This window comes from Camelus bactrianus, chromosome 1 (genome assembly GCF_048773025.1).
Source record: "Camelus bactrianus isolate YW-2024 breed Bactrian camel chromosome 1, ASM4877302v1, whole genome shotgun sequence".
Classification (NCBI taxonomy): domain Eukaryota; kingdom Metazoa; phylum Chordata; class Mammalia; order Artiodactyla; family Camelidae; genus Camelus; species Camelus bactrianus.
In genome coordinates, this window is record NC_133539.1 from 597,476 (window position 1) to 618,632 (window position 21,157).

The following is a 21,157-nucleotide window of genomic DNA, read 5'->3' on the forward strand; positions in this document are numbered from 1 at the left end:
TGGGAGGGAGAATGGACCTTTTCCTCTTCCCATGACCACTCCTGGGGACGGGGGCGCCACTCTTCTGAGGTCCCAGAGCGGCCTCTGGGGAGCTGGTCTTCCCCCATAGCACCGCCGGCCCCAGGAGGGGGAGTGCCGGGGGGCGCACAACGCCCAGGTGCTGGGGGCCAGGGTGGGGGCCGCACGGAGATGCTCAGCCCCGGAGGCTGGGAGATGAGAGGTGAGAGGTGGGCGGAGGTCCACAGGGACAGGCAGGGGGGGTGCGGGATCTTGACAGGGGCAGGGGCCAGGTAGCAGGGCTACTGCAGGTTTGACCCGACCCCCAGGTGACACGAGCCAGGCAGGTAAGGAGGAGTCAGGGCCCTGGAGGTGGGGCGAGGAGATGTGCTGGGGGTCCAGGAAGCCCGGGAGCCAGGGCTGCCCCAGGCCCTGCAGGAAGGGGCTGGTGATGGGGAGAGGCCCCCGCCTGTCTCTGTACCCCCTGCCCGTGCTGGGCGCCTGTTTCAGGGAAGCGCACGTCACCTGCCCCAGGTGCTCACGGACGGCCTGCAGGGTGTCTGTGCCCCGTGGTAGCAGGAGGCCCGCAGGCCACTCCCCAGAGCTCAGGAGCCTGGGGCCCTGGCAGGAGCCCCCACACGTCCTGCACCTCTTGACCCCTGTGGCACCAGGTGTCCCCAGACGCAGTGCAGGGAAAGGAGCACTTCTCCAGACGGACCCTGTGCCGCTGCCTGGGGGCTGAAAAACCCAGAGGTGCGTGGAAGTTAGAAGAAAAGAATATTTCAGGGGAAGCTGCCCTCGTCCACTGGGAGCAGCCAGGAGAGGCCTGCTGGGGGGCGGGGCACAGTCAGCCCTCCCTCCCCCGTCTCCCCTCCCCCTCTTCCCCCTCCGCGGAGCAACAGCGCCCCCTCCACCCCGCAGACCTCCTTGCCACAGCCTGCCGGCAGGGCCATCCTGCTTTAAAAAACTCCTTTTCTCCTCCCCCTCCCTGCTCCGCCCCCCCTTCCAGCAACAAGTGTGGGGCCCTGGGCGGGGGCGGGGGTGAGGGTGCTCCTGCAGCTCCTCCGGCCACAGTCAGGGCCACGGCTGTGCACGGAGGCCCAGGCGCGTTCCCCCCACCTGCTCCTCGGCCTGGGTCACCCCCTGCAGTTTGGGCTTGTTGGGGGGGACTGTCAGTCCCCCCCAGCCAGGGGTCAGGGTCCCAAAGACAATCCAGGAAAGACAGAGGGGTAACGACTGAGGCCTTTATTGGGGGGGTGAGGGTAGTCGCAGGGGCGAGGAGGTGAGAGCAGACCCCCTTCCCGCTTGGGTCTCCAGGCCAGGGTACTTGAAGGTGAAGCCCCTGCTGGGTGACGTCCCCTAGCCTGGGCACGTGGAGGGCCCAGACGTGCCCTGCAGGCTGCAAGCTGGGCAGCTGCCCAGCCTCCCCACCTCTGCTTCCCGGGTAGAACCAGTCCCCCTGTAGAGGTGAGGGTGGGTGTTCCTCCCGCAGGCAGAGTGCCCCTCGTCCCCTCCTCTCCACCGGCAGAGGGACCCCATGCTGCCCACCACCCAGGCACCCCGTCCACAGCACAGCCAACCAGCAGACCTGGCTTTGACCCAGGGGCCTGGAGCTGTGGTTGGAGCTGGTCCTCCCTGGACCCACCTGACCGGTTCACCTGCCCACTGAGCAGGCCCAGGGCCAGGGTGTGGCCCCCTTTGCTGGAGAGGCCATGCTATGGTGAGGACCCTGGGTTTGAAGTGGCCGCATAGATGGAATCAGAGAGGGTGGCCCTCAGTCTCCGTCCTGGAGTGAGTGTCCCCAGGCCCGTGGTCGGCAGACCGCTTGAATGGTGCTGCCCTTGGGGGCAAAGTCCGCCTTGCAGAGTGCTGATTCTGTGGTTGGAAATGGCACTTCCTGGGAAAAACTGTCCACGTATAACTGCAAACATGATTTTTCAGGGCACAAAGCACTTTTCCCTATGTTTCCCAGTCCCACACTTCCTCAGAATCGGGGTCAGGTGGGCAGAGCTTGTCCCCATCGTCCAGATGGGGAAACAACGGGTCATCGTGAGGTAGTCACGCTGCCAATGAGTGACCGGTGGAGACAGACCCAGGCCGCTGGCCGCTGGCCGCTGGCCATCACCTCCCAGCCCCACCCAGGGCAGCTCGGACCCACCAGGGTGAGTCGTCCCCCGTGGGCTCTGAAAACTCCACCTGATGGAACTTTCTAGACAAGAGGGGCCCAGCGGACGGGGGACATGGGGTGTGTCAGAGGGCGTGCCCCTGCAGTGATGGTGGCAGTGCTTCCAGAAGGGCCCGCTCCTTCCCAGGGCGTGGGTGATGGAAAGCCGCCTTCATTCACAAACACCGGAGATACAAACCCTCTTAGCGTTTGTTGAACAAAACCCTTTTTGATTTCTTCTGAACGCCTCAGCCATCAGGGGAACTTCCCTCCCAACTTAGGACATGATTCACTGAGGACAGTGTTTTCCACAGTTACACATGTGGTTTCCATGGCAGTGTGGCCATGCGGACGTCGGAGCGGGTGGGGATGCCAGACTGCCCAGGCCCCGGGCAGTGGGCTCTGTCCTGGGCTCCTGTCCCTGCCCTCAGTGTGGACCAGCCTCTCCCTCCTGTCCTGGTCCCCGTGAGAGCCCCTCTCCTGACCAGTGTGGCTGAGGGGTCCAGTGGTCTGGCCCCGGGCACTTAGCATCGGGTGGCCCTGTCTGCCAGCCTCTGTTTGCTGACTGAGATGAGTCAGCCGGATGGGAAGCAGCTGGTGGTCGGATGCAGTGCGGGGGTGGGGGGGCGCCTCCCCTAGGTGCTGAGAGGTGGTCATGGCCATGCTGGCTGCCCAGGGGCACAGCGCTGGGCATGTGGGACATCTGAGTCACCCTGTCCTGCAGGTGGGGCCCCTCAGGTGGTGACCCAGGTCCTGAGTGACAAACACCTTGCACCAGTCGGCCACAAGAAGGCAAAAAACTACAGAAGAAGAGGCCAGGTGGGAAAGGCAATCCCCACGGAAGTGCACACGTGCCGGCCGCCCTCAGATGGAGGCCCTCCGCCCTCAGACTGGCAACACTGCAAAGTCCCCGCTAAATGCTGCCGGCGGGGGCGGGCGGGGCACGCGGCAGGGAGCGTGGATTAGAGCAAGTTCATGGCCAGAAGTGCATCCTGCAGACTGATCTGCAAAAACTACACCAAAATGCATGGTATTTTAATTGAAAAAATGTGGTAACACCCCAGCGACTCAACAATAGGGGTTGTTCAGTAAGTTACAGGGCCACACAGCTGTCTGAGGTCCACCAGGCTGCCGTGAGCCCAGCTGGATGTGCAGGCCTGGCGAGGGGGCCCCGGGCCCGGCAGCCGAGTCCTTCTGTGCAGACCGCCCAGGGCTCCTGGCTGGTGCGTCACTGGAGGGACTGGGCCGGGGTGGGGGCTCAGCCTCACGTGTGTGTGGCCCTCTTCGTGCTGCCCTGTTAGCTGGTCCCGCATGCCTGTGTTACTTCCCGTGAAACTGTGCTGAGACGCTGTCCCCGGGCCGCCCCCTCCCCAGGGACAGCAGGAGACCCCTCCCGGCAGTCTGTCTGGGCTGCCTCCTGGACACACGCACACTGGCCTGACTTGCTCTGTCCTGTTACTGGAGAACCGGGACTCTTACTCTGTTTGGATTTGGACATAGAGGCTGCGGTTGCAAACTCCAGAGTGTGAAAGAAACTGAAAAAAGAAGGAGGGAGGGAGGGGAGAGGAGGGAGGGGGGAGGGGAGAGGGGGAGGGGAGAGGAGGGAGGGGAGGGGAGAGGGGGAGGGGAGTCTTCTGGCCGAGGCTGCCTGTGAGGCCCTGCGTGAGCTGACCCCGGTGTCTGGGCGGCTGCTGCCCCTCTGATAACCATTGACCCTGAGGCTTGAGGGTCGGCGCCCCCGCCCCCACCTCCCTACATACATTGCGTTTGTGACCGTGTGGGGGCCAGGCTGGCGTCTGGGGGGGGCTCCCCACACCCCCTCAGAGGCTGGTCAGACTTTCTGATTCACAAAATCCCCGGGGTCCTGGGCTGGGGACGCATCTTGTCCTTAGGGAGGGAGCCCCCCCACGCCCCCCACCCCCCACCACCGCCTTTGTAAAGAGAAGGTGCCTCTGTTCTCCGAGTGGGCGGGGAGGGGCAGGGCCGGCACCAGGGCCCCGAGCATAGGTCGGGTTGGGGTGCCCCGGGCTGGGCTGTGGGTCTGTGGGGGTTAATCTCTCCCTGCCACCTCACGCTGGCCTCTGGTTCTATGGAAAAAGCAAAACATCTGGCAGTAAAATGTCTTTAATGGCTGTCCGGGGCTGGGAGAAGCTTGGCTGCCCTCCTCAGAGACAGTGCAGATTTACAGGAAACTGGGAGCCGTGGGAGGCCCAGCTGGGACCCTGGGGGAAGGGGCTTCCCAGGCAGTGGTGGCCCTCTGCCCACCACTGGGGCCCCAGAGCCCACCCAGCAGGGCCCCCAGGGGCCCCGCCCGCCCACGGAGGTGACCAGAGCATTCCTGCAAACAAGAGTCATTTCCTGCCCGTGGACCCTTGGGGCCGGGGGGTCCCCAGGCGGGGCGCAGTGGGCGCTGGCCGTGGGTCCGGGCCCCTCAGGTGGTGCGGCGAGGCTCCAGAGGGCTGTGAGGGTCGTGTGGGACCCCCGGTCTGGAGGCTGCACCCCCTGCCTGCTCACCCTCACAGGTCCCTGCAGCCACCTCTCTTACCCCAGAGGAGGTGACGTGGGCTGGGACCTGCCCCACAGGGCTGCCCGCTAAGCTGGCGGGCTCTGGGCAGTACCTGCAGGGTACTCCATCTCCCCCAGCTTCCACGAGGGGCACTGGGGGCCGATGGGAGCACTAGGGTCGGGCCGAGGCCCCCGAGATGACGTGCGTCAGCCCCACGGTGGTGGACACATGACAGGCTCGGCCACAGGCCTGTCCACGCCAGCCACTCAGGGGCTTAACAAAGCCCGTTGGCAGGGAAGAGGGAGAGGGTGGGCCGGGGCCCCTCACTGACCAGCAGCCCCCGACCTGCTGCGGACAGCCCTCCAGGCTGCTGGACTCCAAGAGAAGAGGAAGTGCTTCTCCTCGCTGGCCAGGCTCCGAGCGGCCTCAGTCCCAGGTCGCAGTGGCCTCATCTCAGCAGGCCCAGCGCCTTCCTTCCCTGATAGTCTCCAGAACCATGGCATCTGCAGGGGACCACTCAGACCCTCTGTCCCTCAACCTGACCATGCCATGGCTCTGGAAGGCTCCTGACATCCTGCCCAGTGTACCCTGAGACCCAGTGCCCAGGAAAGCAGGGATGGTCGGACTGGGTCAGGTCCTGCCCTGTCCCCTCCTGGCCGTGTGACTTCAGTCCAAGCACATCAGCTCCGGAAGCTCTGTGTGTCAGACTGTCCAGAGGAACCCAGACACGTGCGTGGGGGTGGGAGCTGGAGGAGAGACAGTGGCAGTGGTGTCCCTGGCGAGGCCAAGTGGACCCGCCCTCCTGAGCCTGGAAGCCACGTTCTTTCTGTTTTCCCCACTTTCGTGTCACAACCATGGACGAGGTGCCAGGGAGGGGCAGATGTGCGCTGGGGTGAACTTCTGGGGTTCTCGGGAGCTCGCCGGGGGCCTGCTTGGCCTCCAGCCGTCCAGTCAAGCCCCAGAGAGAGTGTGTGTGAGGACAGAACACTGCTGCTCCAGGGAAGAGGGTCTCCGGGAACCGGCAGTTTGACATTATTCTGAAGAAGCACTTCTCTCTACGCCCCGTGGGCCCTGCGTGAGGCAGGGAGGCACCTGGTTGTTTGTCCCTCCTGGGCCGCAGGAGGGCGTGGGTCTGGGGTACCCCCGGGGGGGAGACCAAGAGGGAGGCCCCTCCCAAAGGTGAGGGAAGATACAGGGAGGCCGAGACCCGGGGCTTCAGGACCAGGACCGAGGGGTGTCCGTGGACCTGGGGCTCGTACCCGTGGAAACAAGCACCCAGGTCGGAAGCTGTTTCAGAGCAGAGGAGGCTTCTGTCTGTGGTCCCTTCACTCCCTCCAGGCCCAGGACCCCTCCCAGGAGGCCGTGGACAGGAAGTCCCTCCTCCCGTCGGGCCGGGTGCCCTGTCTGGGGTTCTAGCCTGGGGTCAGGCCAGCCCTGCGCTGAGAGGGGGTGACATGGGCTCAGGAAGCCGCACTTGGACGGGGGTCTCCAAGTGAGCATGGCAGGCGGGTTCCAGGACCCCAGCCCCAGGACTCAGCCCCCATCCCTGGGGACCCACAGCTCCCTGGAGCCGTCCAGCCCAGTGTGGAGACTGAGGCCGAGCTTCTGGGGGACACAGAAGGGCAGCTGGACAGAGGGTGGGCAGTGGGTGGGAGGGGTCAAGCTTGCAGGACGCCCCTGGTTCTGCTCCACCCAGAGAGGGTCAGCCCAGCTTGGGCCTCAGCCTGCGGCTCACCCCCCCCCACACACACACCCGCCTGACATCTCTGAGCTGGAAGTGACTGGGGAGACAGTACTGGTGGTCTGGTAGGGATGGGGAGAGTGTGGAGGGCCTGGGGCGCCCTCTGCTGCTCGTCAGGGCCCTCGTGCAGGACGGTCCGGCCCGGGGGAGGGACAGCCCTGGAACAGAGAGGGATTCCTGGGTCCAACCACGCCCCGGACATACGGAGGCAGGTCCAGGGTTCCACTGGGGACAGGAGACTTGTGTGACCCCCGACTGCCCCCACGCACCGATCCTGCCAGAGATGCAGCATGGTTGGGCCAGTGTTGCCCTGAAGGTGCACCCAGGCCTCAGGCAGTGGGGCCTTCTGACACACCCCACCGGCGGCGGTGGTAACGTGGCCCAGGCCAGCGGTCAGCAGGTTCAGCCCGGGGACACAGAGGACGTGTGGGTCAGCCCCTAGCCCTGGTCAGTCGGCCAGGCCCTGCTCCCTGCCTCCAGCCCCTGTGCCAGGAGTTCCCAGCCTGGGCCTGGGCCTGGGCCTGAGCGGCACTGGCCGTGCCAGGCACCCCTGGTCACCTCTCATCATGATCCTGGACTGCAGGGACACCGCAGTCTCATCCAGTGCCCGAGCCCCAAGGCGGGAGGCACCCAGGACATTGGGTGGGACCCCGCCAGCCCAGGACCAGAGTCACAGCCCAGGGGGAGGGTGGGAGCTTCTGTCGTGGCCACAGGGGGGCCCTTCCTTCACCCCGCTTCTCCAGGAGCTTGGCAAGGCCTCCAGGTCAAGGCAGGGCTGGGGGTGGGGGTGGGGGCGGTACCTGCTTGTCTTCTCCTGCCTGGGGTCCAAGCCCCGCAGGGGGCAGGTCAGCAGGTGGAGGCCAGACCTGCCCCTCCGGGCAGTGACCACGGGCTTTCAAGACTGGAACCTGCTCAGACTTCGTGGTGTTTGCCTGGGAGCCACTCCTGGCGGCTTCATCCTGTCATTTCCTCCCGCAGGAGATGTGGGCCCAGCCCCACAGGACTCCCCACCTTTGCAGGTCCGGAGGGAGCAGGGCCTCCGAGGAACCAGCAAGACCACAGCCACTCGCCTGCTCAGGGCAGCTGTGGCCCCGGCCGCCCCTGCCAGGAGCCCGGCGAGCCCCGCAGCAGGCCGGGGGAGGTCCGCCCTGGTCTCTGCCCACCTGTGGTCCAGGCTACGGTGTCTGGACGCCCTTCCCATTCCCTCCAAGGAGGGTGGGGACTTCCCTGTTGCGTATTTCTTGGTCTTGTGGCCCCATCACCTGCCATCCACGCGCGTGCATCTGGGTGGAGGCTGTCAGTCCAGGCCTGGGAGCCCAGGTCGTGGGGCTTGTGCCCGTGTTTCTGCCAGAGGAGGCTTGTCCGCAGAGAAAAGTGAGCGGAGCCCGGGAGACGCCTTCTGTGACATCATCACACACGGACCTCGCCTTCCCTCCCACGTTGCTGCTCGGGGCTGGAGAACAGAAGTGCCTCAAAGCCCGCTTGTGACAAGTTTGAATTATGCTAATGAAACTGCCCAGAGGCTGCAGGGAGGGCCCGCCAGGCTGCGCCCTGGCCCCGTCACCCCAGGAGGCCGGGCCTCCCCACCACCGCACTAGGTGGAGCTACAGGATACAAACGCCCCCGTGTAGGGAGCTAGAGAAAGGACGGTAAGACCATCCTCTAAGTCAGCAGCACCGTGTACCAAGTACCCAGAGATTCAGCACCAGTGGAGGATCAGATAAAGGAAATTTTAAGTGTGACTAAGAGAGATTACAGAAGACCTAAAAGAGATAAACTCACTGTGCACAGGAAGACTCAGCCCCACAGCTGTCTGAAGAGTCAAGGCAAAGCTAACCGTCCTGCCTCGTAATGCATGCGGACCTCACCAGGACGAAGGGCACCGAAGCCAGGGGCTCCGGCCTCCAGGGCCCGGGATGGCGGGCCGTCCGTGGTTGCTAACGAGATCGCGTCCGGAAGCACATGCGCGTGTCCGTGAAAACCAGGGTGTCCGCACGGGAGGCCCCACCGCACAGCCGGCGCGGGGCCAGGGCCAGGACGCAGGCACACGTGCTGTCGGAAAGCTGTGGGGGAGGAAATACCGACAACACAGACCCGAACTCCGGGTGAGAGAGGAATTTCTCCAGCAAGACTCAGAGTTCACAAGCCGTCAAGGAGAGATTGATAAATTTGACTCGTTGACGTTAAACATCAAAAGACACTGAAAATTTCCAGAGCAAACCACAAACTGGGGATGTGATCACAGCACACTCACCCACAAATGGTCGGCCTCCAAGCAGCTGAAGACCCCCCCCCACCCCGGCCAGTAATGAGAGCGGCAGACGGGCCGGCGGGAAGCCAGCAGGAGTCGGGAGCGGGCGTCCTGGGGAGGAGGCCCAGCCATTCAGGAATCGGGGGACTGCAAGCTAAAACCACAGTAGGAATTTGTACCCACAGGGGAAGGACACGTAGGAACCGCCTAATCCCAGAGAGCCCTTACCCTCCGCTGATGGGGGCAGAGGTTTTGGGAAGAGACTTGCCAGGATCCAGTCAACTGCACCGGCACACACCCGGGAGTCTCCCAGCCAAGACGCAGCGCCCGACGGCAGGTGCTCCCTGCGGCAGGTGCGCCCCGCAGGGCCTCCCCTGGGCAGCCAGGCAGGGCCGCGTGGCCTCCGCCGTGACCGTCTTCGTTAGCTGTGGGGAGGCTGTCCAAATACCAGTGTTTCCTACGAAATACAAACCTTGTGCGTGGAGACCCCGGGACGTTTCTATCAGTGAACTTCGTAACAGCAAAAACCGAGAAGAATCGGACACAACCCCGATTCCTAGCTGCAGAGCAGGCGAGTGACTGGAACACCGTCTGGTGATGAAAACACCTGGGCCACAGTGTCAGCCGCCGCACACACAGTCACTGGAAAATGCTAGAAAATGCATTCAGAAGGACTCCACTTACCTGCGTTTAAAACGTGCAAAATTCCGCAGTACGTGTGTGTGTGGTGGGGAGGGTAAAACGCAACAGAGTGCGCGACAACAGGATGGACGCAAAGCCCGGGTGCGGTTTCCAGGGCAGAGCAGGTGAGCGGGGGGTGGGGTGCCCGCGGCCTCCGGAGGACCGTGAGGGGAGCAGATAGATGTTCACTGAGCTTTTGTGCTAACCCATCTGTTGATCACTTTTAATTCTCTTCCTTTCTTCCTGTGATCTGAGGGGTCGCCATCTCCAGCACAGTGTCAGTCCCTCCGCTCTCCCTGGGGACCTTAGTGTCGAGGGTCACATGGTCACAGGTGCTACAGGCTCACGAACACAGTGTTATAGGCTTTGTTTTCTGCAAGCGCTTTTCAAGTCCGTCGGGGAAAAGGAGAGTAAATGTGCAGCGATGCTGTCTGGACAACTACCTAAGCAGTTAGCTCACGGGTGCTCTTGGGCTGTGTGTGTGTGGACCTGAGTTACTGTGTGGGGTCAGGCGCCTTTAGCTCAGAGACATCCCTTTAGCATCGCTTGTGCAGCAGGTCTGCCAGCAACAGACTTTCTCAGTTTTTGTTTACCTGCAAGTATCCTTTTCACCTTCATTTCTGAATGATAGTTTTTCTGGGTATGATTCTTGGTTGACAGGTTTTACTCTCTGTACGTTGAACATGTCATTTGTCTGCCTCTGTTTCTGATGGGAAGTCAACTGTCAGTACTGCTGGGGGTCCCTTGCAAGTGACAGTCATTTTTCTCCTACTGTTTTCTAAATTCTCTCTCTCTCCCGGGGCTCCCGCCCCGTCCCGGCCTCTGCAGAACATGGCTGCTGCGCCCAGACAGCCTCCTCGTTTCTGAAGTCTACCTACATTGTCATTACGGCACTCTAGCCCCCGTCTGGGGACAGACGGGCCCTGTCCCCCAGGGTGGCACCGAGGACAGACCACTGCCTGAAGGATCAGGCTCCTGACCCTCCACGCAGCCCCGCCCTCCACTGCCTCAGGTTAGTTTTACAATGAAAGTATTTTCTTGTTTAAAAATACTGAAGTCCGAACTGTCAGGCCTCGACGCCTTGACCACGATGTGTCTGCGTGTGGGTCTGTCTGTGTTTATCCTGTTTGGATCTGTGAGGCTTCTTGGACACGCAGAGCAGTGTTTTCCATCAAACTTGTTAAGTTTCCAGCCATTTTCCTTGACTGTTTCTCCCACTTCTCCCCCGTCCTTCTGGTGCTCCCGTCACGCACAGGGCGGTGCGTGGACCTGTGCCCACGTCTCCCTGAGTCTCTGTCCACCCGCCTCCGTTCTTTCAGTTCTTCGAGGTAAATGATCTCATCTGATCAGGCCTCAGGCGCACTGCTCTTCCCTCTGTCGGCGCAGACCTGCGGGGCACCCTCCGGTCAGCCTTTCAGTTCAGTTATGACGCCTTTCAGCCCCAGATTCTCCACCTGGCGGTTCTTGGTCTCTGAGGCCTCACTGATGCGGCGCTGTGTTGGCTTCAGGTGTGCCGTGTGGTGGTCTGATATTTGTGTGTATTGCAGTGATCACCACACCGAGCCTAACATCCTTGGTTCTTTTATTGATGTTTAATTAGTTAATTAATTTTTATTTTGGGGGTAATTCGGTTCATTTATTTATTTTTAATGGAGGCGCTCAGCGCGTGCTGAACCGCTGGGCTGCACCCTCCCCCGTTTGGCTCTTTCTGATCACGTCTCTCTTCATATTCACTGTTCAAAGCTTCAACACGGTTTCCTTCAGCTCTTTGAACGTATGTATATAATACCCTGCTTTTCAACCGCTTTGTAACAACTGCAGTCAAACTTCGCCAAGTTCACACCGGGGCTCCGGCAGGGGGTTTCTGCTGCCTGCCCTCCTGTCCCCCGTGGGCCACATTTTTCTGTTTCTGTGCACGTATCATAATTTTTTGTTGAAAACTGGACATTTGGTCATGGACACTGACTCCACCCCCCGCCCAGCGCCTTGTCTGTTCAGTGACGTGGTCGGACTGAGTCAGTGAAGCCTGTCCCTCTGCGGCACTGTCTGCGCCCCCCGCTGTCCTCTTTAAGCCTGGCTTCGAGCCCTCGAGCCAGCAGCCAGCAGAGCTCCGCCTTTGGTTGCTGGGTCCGTGTGGCTGGGAGGCTGCTGTCACACTTGGGGCCCTGTTCACAGTTGGCCCGTGTTCAGCCAGGGACTCGTCGCTCAGAAGCCACCTCTCTGCTCGCCCCTGGAAGCGCACAGCCCCAAGCTCGCGCACAGCCCGACGGCCACCAGGAGTGGCAATGACTCACCAGGGCCTCCCGCCTGGCTTGGCCCCGTGTCCAGCTGCTGTCCCCAGCTGGGTGCGCTTCGGTTTTGGCTGTGCCCCCCAGGCCCTTCCCAGTCTGACCAAATAAAGTCCAGAGTAGCAGACCCTCTGGGCTTTGGAATGGAAGCTGGGGGAGGGCCTCACTTCATCAGCTGCTCCGGCAGGATTCTCCCTGTACAGTGGGACCTATGGGGTAGGGGGACGGGCAGCCCCTGCCCTGGAGGCCATGCTGGCTCCTCCGCCCAAGGACCCGGGAGACGGGCATTGCCACAGATCTGCCGAGCTCCCCGGAAGGCTTCTACACGACCCAGAGCGGGGCGGGTGCACCCCCCCCCCAAACGCTGCAGCTGCGGTCTTGCTAAGCCCCTGTAGGTTTTGTGGAATAAATGCATCTTAAGTGAAAGGCCGCCCCTGCTCATCCTGACAGGCCCCGGGTGCCTCTTCGAGGGCAGGCTTCCTCTGAGCTCCTCCCACTGCAATTCCGGGAGCCCCCCTCCCAGTTCACATATTTTTAAAAGGAAAGAAGGCAAAGCCCGGGGCGTCTCTGCATGAGGGCGAAGTTCAGCCTCTCTCCTTTGTGCTCATCTCTGTTTTCTGATTTCTAAAATAAACACACGTTTAGACAATAGAAAAGAAACAATGAAATCTCACTTACAAACATGAGAACACATGGTGCTTAACAGCCAGGCCTGCCCGTGGTCCCCTGTGAGCAACTTGCCGGCAGAGGACCCTAACCCGACGCCGGCCCCACTCCAGTCCCGCCTCCCCGTGCAGTTTTGTCCTTAGGCTCCTGTGCTTCCCTGGGGTCTTTGTGTCGGAAGCAGGTGTCTCGCTGTGCTCCGCCTTCCCGGTGGACCCCAGGCGGGGCTGACCTCTTTACAGCTCCAGGCCACGGCTGTAAGCGTTTTTTCAGCTGCGCTGCTGGTGCCTTCACCGAGGCCCCGGCAGCCCCTCCTCCCCGGCGGGCAGGGCTCTCAGGCTGGAGCATCAGTCGCTCTGACCGCGACCCAGGCGTTCTCCCAGCAGACTCCCCTGCTTTCCCACCAGAAAGCAAAGGCAGCTCCGGGTTCTCAGTTAACGGGCTGCTTGGAAACAGGACTTGGCCCCGGCTGGCCCGGAGAGGGCTGCAGGGCAGAAGACCTGCTCAGGCGGACTCTGAAGCCCGTCCTGCCCCCCGGCCCTGCCCTGCCTCCAGGCCGCCCTCTCCCCGGGTTATCTGTTCTGTGACGCTTTCCCTCCGGGTCCTCACTGCGTGTTTACTGAAGGTCAGATGCACACCCAGGAGACCAAGGGCAGGGGCCTCCCTCCTGCCGTCGGCTCCCGCCCCACTGTGAGCTTGTGCAGCTGAGACGGGGTGGCTGGGTTTTTGCCAAACTTTCAGACAGTCAGGCCCAATTTCACATCTGGCTGGACCTCCTCCCGAGGGGTCCTTAGGGTGTAAATAGGAACTAATGGAGCCGGGAAAGCTGGTGAGAAAGGAACACAGACGGGCCTGGGACTGCAGGACTGGTTGAATCCTTGTCTCAGCTCTGTGAACTGACTAGAAACGCACTGAGCCGGACGGCATGGCTGGGGTGCCCGGCACCCAAACGGGGAACCAGAGCCAGGCTGCACCCCGGCGGGCCCTGCGGGTCTCTGCCATCCTCTGTGCTCGGAGCTGGCTCTGCCCTGCGGCCAAGGGCAGGTTTCCTCGGGGAGACCGGAGGCAGAAAACGTTTCCTCCCGCGTGGTGCACTGCCCGCCAGCCTCAGGAGAAGGCCAGGGAACCGCCGCCACCCGCTCAGCTTCCCTCCCGCGAGCCGGGCTCCCTGGCCCTGCCTGTCCCCGAGATCGTGGGTCTGGGGTCCTCATCTTCCCCCAGGAAGCAGACAGAGTGCCCGCTCTGCGGAAATCTTGGAGACGGGACACGAGCCTGACCCAACGTGGTGGCCCCCGGGTCAGGTCTGAGCCCAGGACAGGAGCTGCAGGCGCCACTGTCAGCACTGGATGCCACACAGCGCCCACCCACCTCACGTAGCAGGAGGAGCCCCACATGTAATAAGGAGCAGACACTCCAGGACACAGGGAAGCAGGGAGGGGCTGCCTGTCTGGGGGCCGCTCGGGGCCCAGTGTCTGCAACTTGGGGCCCCATGGGTGTGGGCACGGGAGCGGGGTGGGGGGTGAGCCGTGGGCAGTGCGGCTGAGCACCGTGGCCTTTCCCGGAGGCAGCGAGACCACGGCCTCTGCCTGACTCAGCAGGGTTTGTGCAGAGCCCCACGGGGCCTCGCCCCTCTGCCTGCCCCAGAGTTGCTGTCAGAGCGCCAGCCAGGCCTCACGTGAGCAGCTGGGTGGCTTGGCCAGGCCGGGCACCCTGCCTGCCCAGAAGGAGGTGGCGGCCCTGTCCCAGCCTCCTCTACCCACCCTGGACTGGGCCTCCAGACCTCGGGCCAGCCACACCCACCAGGGCCGTTTGGGAAAGAAACAGGCCCTCTTCCTCTGCTGCTCTGTTCTCTCCTCCCTGGTCCTCCCGGGGCTGCCCTGCCATCATTTCTGAAGTCGGACTCGGGCCAGAACCCGGTGGTTCTCCAGAGGCCCTGCTGGGTTGGGGGGCGGGCCAAGGCACCCCCATGGGGACACCGCGGCCTGTGGGGCTCCCACCCTCCAGCCACACACTGCCCCATCCCACCTCCTCACTGACCCCACCTCCAGGATGTGGGCCCCTGGCCTCGCCTCGCGTAGACGGAAGCCACCTCCACGCTTTCAGGCCCCTGTGTCCAGGGGGCACATGACCTCCTCGGGGAGACGTAGCCCCCAGGTGGCGCTGCCTGGTGGTAAAATTTTTCAATTAGTTACCAATGTGAGTTTTCACGTAAAAATCCAGTCTCCACCAACAGGCGCTGCAGGGCTTCTGCCCTGTGAGTGAGGGTTTTCTGGAGACACCCGGGCCCTGCTGCACACACACCTGGGCCTCCCCAGGCCAGCCCCACCCCCGGCTGTGAGGAGAGAACCTGCCTCAACTGGCCGTGGTGGCTGCAGCGCGAGGACGTCAGGGTGCTTCCCGTCCTCTGCGCGTGGGCTCTCTCGGCAGCAAACTCGTCCCCGGGGTGCGCAGCTGGGGGCCCGGGTCCCTGCAGAGGGCAGGGGTGGATGAAGGAGCTGCTTCCAGGCAGAGGCTGAGGGCCCAGGGCTTGTGGACACACATATGCGGCCTGCAGAGGAGCTGCCGTGTGAGGCTGGGAAGATGGAAGCAAAAACGTCCGGGTGACGGGAAAAGGGACAGTCCGAGCCGTGCTCCTGGCGGGCAGTCCATCTGCAGACACTCCGCCTCTGAGCCGCGCGGCAGCTTGGGGACCGAGGGCGCCAGGGAGCTCGGAGCTGCCGGGCAGGGCGTCTCTGCCCCGACGCCATGCACACTGCCGGGCTCTGAGTAAGCAGGACCAGGACGGAAATGTGCAGCGTCTTTGGGCCCCAGCCGTGTGCTTTGATGACAGTCCCAGGACCCTTGGAATCCGTGGACAGCACCCACCCCACATGAGAGCTGGGGCCCGCGACCCAGCGTCGGGATGGGGACAGGTGACGGACAAAGCGTTCACTGAGCCCAACTTCGTCTGTTAAAAACACTTCAGGATGGGACAGAGCCCACCCCCAGGAGCACAGATGGCTGGGGAAAGGGCTAATTTAGTCATAATTCAGCTTGTTTTTCTCACTAAGAGCATTTCCCAGAGGGAGCCTTAGTTCAGATTTCCTCTGGCAGCAGCTGGAGCAGGAACGGGGCTCGGTGTCCCCCGTCGACCCCCCCAGCCCACGGCCTCCTTCCCACTCTGTGGGACCTGCTGGGAGGGGGCAGGGGAGGGCAGCATGCGGGGAGGGCCTTCCAGGAGGGGGCAGGGCCCTTCCTCACTGCCTGTCTTTGGGGGGCCTGACACAGCTGGGCGGGCGCGGGGTGCACAGCCTTCCCGTGAAGGGCCAGATGGCCACAAGGGCAGAGAGTGGCGGCCGTGGGGTGACAGGACCACGAGAGCCAGGCCCCAAGGCCTGTCCCTGGCCCGAGTCCTCAGCTGGGGCCCTGCCTGCCTGGGTTTGGGGGAGGCTGTCACACACCAGTTTACTCAGTGAAGGATTTGCCGGACAACAGGGCCTGCACCCGGTCCATTACCCGGCCCCTGAGCTGAGCTGTGAGGTCGGACGCAGTGGAATGACACCTAAGCTGTGGGTGGCAGGGCCCATCTCCCTGCGGTGGCCGCAGACGTGCCCACAGAGTAGGGAGGGAGCTCCTGGGCGTCCTGGCTGGGCGGCCCCTAACTGGTTCCTCAGAGGAGACACACGGCCCACCCCAGCCACCTCCTCCCAGGGCCAGCGGGCGGCTGACCTCCCAGGCTTCCCCCGGCTCCACTTCAGGGCCCGTGTCCGAGGGATTCAGCCGAGCACTGGCCGTGGGCCATGCTCTCCCGTGGGTGGAGGGGCCCAGAGCCTTCATCCGGGCGGGCAAGCAGGGACACTGGTCCAGCTCCTCCTCTCTGTCGGCACGTAGAGGGTGTGCCTGCTGCTGGGATGCCTGTTGTAAGGAGGAGCCCCGCCCCCACCCCGCCCCTGTGCCCCATCCCCTGTCCCCGTCCTGCTCCCAGGCTTGCAAGGCGGGACAGGACCAGAGCGTGACCCCAGCTCTGAGGTCACGGGGCTGTGGAGGCTCCTGCCTGCGGGCTGCCGTCGGCAGTTCACGTCCAGCCCAGAGGCGGGGCCGCCTGGAAACTCCGTCCTAGAGGGCACCCCCCCACTGCCCCCACTCGCGCCGAAGGGGAAGAATGCAGGGCCGACAAAGACAGCTGAAGGTACACACGCGTAATTTCTCTCCCCTCTCTGCGCAGTGACAGCAGCCAGGTCTCGGCACGTCCACAACCGAGAGCCACTGGCACTGAAACCCTCATGACCAGAGGCATGAGGGGCTAGAACCCGTGAGGAGACCCTGGTCAGCATGTCAATGGGAGGACGCGGCCTCCACACGCCCCCCCTGAGCAGAGAGCTGGAGCCGGGAGGGTGGAGGGGAGAGGAGGACGCTGTTCGTCTGCATGCAGGGGCATTGTGGGGATGGGGACATAGGCCTGGGGCTGGTGGGGGCCAGGTGGGGCCAGGTGGGGCCAGGTGGGGCCAGGTGGCTCCAGCTGACAGCAAGCGGGCAGCTCTGCCCAGTGGCTGCTTCTCTCACCAGGAGTGGCTGTAACTCTCACATGGGGCTGGGGACCCCAGAACTCCTTTCCAACATCAGCCCCGATGGGGAGTTGAGGGTGTCCTGGCCAGGACACTTGGGGGTGCCCACTGGGTAGGGCCCAAGGCCCTGCAGCAAGCTCTGGGTCCTGCTCGGCTGCACCTCCCCACCCCCCAGTAAGGGCCTCCTCTTCCCATTCACGGCCTCGGCAGGATGTGTGGGAAAGCGTGTCTTTCTATAGGAAGCATGGCTGGAAGGAGGTAAGTGGTGGAGGCTGGACGGACAGGGCGAGACCAGGAGGGGAGGGCAGGTCACGGTGGCTGAGGTCACGCTAAGGAGGCAGGAACAAGAACCAGAGAACAGCGTCCAAGGGCACGAAGCAAAACAGCAAGTAAAAGAAGGACAAAAACACAAAAGCAACAAAGGCTCTGATTCGCTCCTCAGTCCAAGGCAAGTGGAGGCAGAAAACAGGCCGAGGCCCCGACGGCGACCCCGCAGGCCTCCAGGTGGTGGTGTCGCTCCCGAGAGCAACGGAAACCTCGTGCACCGACGTCTCTAGGCCCGTCAGACCTTGGAGATTAATGGTTTTATCTGAGAATTCCTCACCCTGAGAAAAGGGTACATTTTTCTCTTCGAGTGTTTAAGGAGACAAAGAAAACCTCAGTAAATGTAGACACTGCGTTCTGTAGTTTAAGTGCAAAAATACTGAAAAAAAAAATTAATAATGAAAATAGGGGGAAAGAATCTACAAGGAACCCCCACCAAACTCTCCACTATTCACTGGTTTCAAATGAACCAAGGCTCCAGAGACAGGCTAATTAGAACATAATATATAAAGAAAAACACTAGAGCCGCTGGGACACGGTTAACCCACACGTTGAAGAAGGCGCGTCTTAAAGCACCTGCCTCACCGAAGGTGACGGGTGGGTGTGAACGAGGCTGATTTCCACGGTGGTAAGTGTGAAAACGAAACTTACAACAGAAGAAAGGATTAATAAAAATAAACATGGAGCAACCGAAACAGAAACGTAACAGAACAGTGAGAAAATCTAAAAGCACATCTTTGGGGGAAAAAGGCAATAAAATAACTAGACACACTGGTAACTCCAGCGAGAAGAACAGACAGAGAAAGAAACACAGAATTTTAAAACGAGAAAAGGAAATAAGCACAGACGAGAGGAAATGAAAGGCTGAGTCCGTCCAGACAAACAATGGGACGAAGTGGAGGATCTTGGTAAACTGCCGAGCCTCGTCCACAGACCAGAGTCTGAGCAGGTCGGCTTCCGCCGGGGCCTGGGAGACGCACCCGCGGGCGGCCGCTGCTCGCCCGGCAGCCCCTCCGCAGGCCCACGGTGCAGGTTTCAGCCGGGAAGCGGCCAGCCTGCCCCTGAGGGTCAGCGACAGCATAAGGGCCAGGCCCACACCTGCTGGGAGTCCAGGGAGGGGCCGGGAGGAGCCGGACAGCATGGGCTTGGGCCCATTTGCGTCTTACAGTCCTGTTGCAAGGGTCGGGGGTCCATGTGGTGGGAAGACTTTCTTTCCACTCTGTGTCGTTTGTTTTACCTGAACGTTTAAAAATCTAAGTACATGTGTTACCTTTTCAGGAAGAAAATAGTGTAAATTGACAAGTGTTCATGGACGGGTGACAAGATAAACAAAGCGTGGTCCGCCCACACGATGGACTATCATGTAGCCCCAGAAGGAAGGGGGTTCTGACACAGACCACCTCGTGGATGAGCCTGGAGGACGTGGTGCTCAGTGACACAAGCCAGGCATAGAGGACAGACACAGTTGGGTCCATTTCTGTGAGGTACCAGGAGGAGTCGGGGCCACAGAGACAGGAAGCAGACGGTGGGGGCCGGGGGCTGTGGGAGGCAGATGGGGACTTAGTGTTTAGTGGGGACAGAGTTTCAATTCGGGAGGATGGAAAGTTCTGGAGATGTGGAAGGTGTACGGGCACACAACAGTGTGAATGTGCTTAATGCCACTGAGCTGAGCACTTAAAGACAGTTGAGATGGTCTGACAGATGACTGGATAAAGAATATGTGGTATATACACACTATGGAACACTACTCAGTCATAAAAAAGAATAAGGCAATGCCATTTGCAGCCACATGGATGGACCTGGAGATCATCATTCTAAGTGAAGTAACCAGACAAAGGAAAATACCACATCACTTACATGTGGGATCTTAAAAAAAGACACAAATGGACTTGTTTACACAACAGAAACAGACTTAGAGATGCGGAAGATCAACTTATGGTTATCAGTGGGGAAGGGGTGGGAAGGGATAAATTGGGAGTTCGAGGTTTGCAGATACTGACCACTATATGTAAAATAGATGAACAAGGTCCTACTGTACAGCACAGGGAACTAGACTTAGCACCTTGCAATAGCCTACAATGAAAAAGAGCATGAAAAGGAACTTCTGCATGTACAGGTATGACTGAAACATGATGCTGGCTCCAGATACTAGCGCCACATTGCAAACTGACTATACTTCAGCCAAAAAAGTTTGAGATGATAAGCGTTATGCTGTATATATTTTACCATAAAAATATCACTTAAAACCTTTTTTTAAATTTTAATGGAGGTACTGGGGATCGAACCCAGGACCTCATGCATGCTAAGCACGTGCTCTGCCCCTGAGCTAGACCCTCCCACCTAAAAACTTCTTGAAGACTCAGGTCTGCTCACCCGCTGGGCAGCAAAGCCACCAACACCAGGTGGTGGTGAAGGAAGCACAGCGTTTACTGCAGGCGCCCAGCAAAGAGAACGGGCAGCTCGTGCTCAGAGGACCCGAGCTCCCTGATGGCTTTTGAGGAAGGGTTTTTAAGGACGGTGAGGGAGGGGGCCGCAGGCTGTGCGATCAGCTTGTGCGCATTTCCCTGACTGGCTGGTGGTGAGGGAGCCGTGCTGTTGGGACTCGCAGTCATCAGCTTCTGGTTCCAGTTGGTCTGGGGTTTGCGAGCTGGTGGGTGGCGTGCAGCCAACCCCACCACCCCACTGGGGTTTCAGTAGCTGCAAAACAGCCCAAGGGTGCAGCTCAGGACATCATCTCCAGCCCTGAAGAGGAGCTAATGGTCCATGACTTTGTTTTATGGCTAAACTACGATTATTTGGTCCTGCTTGACTGTTCCTTTGTTCCTGCGTTTCCTCATCTCTGATTAAATTCGTCCTTTGGAGCTTGGGGAAGTTCTAGAAGGCTGAGGCTTTTCTGCGGACAAGATGCGGGGGACACTGGGAGGTGGGAGTCTGCTCCTGGGAAGGCCCCGCAGGCTCCTGCTTCGTTTCAGTAATGCTGGTGGGTGCACAGTTAATAGACCAGGTCTAGGGTCAACATAACTTCTGGATGCCCTGGGAAACCAGAAAATTCCTGTCTCGCTTTATCGTGTCATTTGTTTATTGCGGTGGTCTGGAACTGGACCCACAGTACCTCCAAGGTCGGCCTGTAGATGACTTTCTGGCAAAGACAGAATTACGAGGTGGAGCACAGATCGTGGCCTCCGTGGATGGAGAGGAGGGAGGCATGAAGGAGCCTGTGTGGTGACCAGCCAGTGTGAGTCTTGAGTGACGGTGCCTTTGTCAAAACTCACAGAACTGAGCACCACGGAGAGTGGATCTTAGAGTAGATAAGCTTAAAATAAAAATTTAAAGAGGCAGTGATCTGGAGGAGACACTGGGAGAGCTGCTCCAGGCTGAAGAAGACGAGGAAACATGGGCCGAAGTGCTGTGTGAGCCCAGACGGATCCGCTCCAGGAATTCGTGGCTGCTTGCGACACCCTCAGGGTCACGGGATGGGGGTGGTGCCTGTGGACAGGGAACTGGGAGAGCTCACGTGCACACTCTTGGCGGAGATGAGCTGCTTCTGTGCCTGTGCAAGAGGACGCCCTTGCTCTAGGAGAAAAGGAGATTGCCGCTGGCAGGGTCCAGGGAGCAGCGTCAGGGGCCGCGAGTTCCTCTCACATCCTGGGGGAGGGAGACTCGGAGGCGGAGGCAGAGGAAGGGCTCCAGCCAACCTGGCATGACACTGCAGGAGTTTTTTGTCATACTTTTTCAAGTTTTCTGTGTGTTTCATATTTTATGATAGAAAGTATATATTTTTGAACGTCATGGCGATAAAGAACTCTAAACACGTCTTAACATCTGGGACTGAAATTAAACGCTAGATCCCTAAGCCAAAATAATTCAACAGCGTTTTCCGATCACTCCTTCCAAGCTGGATGGGTGTGTTTACTGTTAACAGGCTCAGCGTCTGCTTGGAAAGTTCTAGAAACCGAACCCAGAGCCACTTTGTCCACAAACGTGCTTCTGTCCTTTGC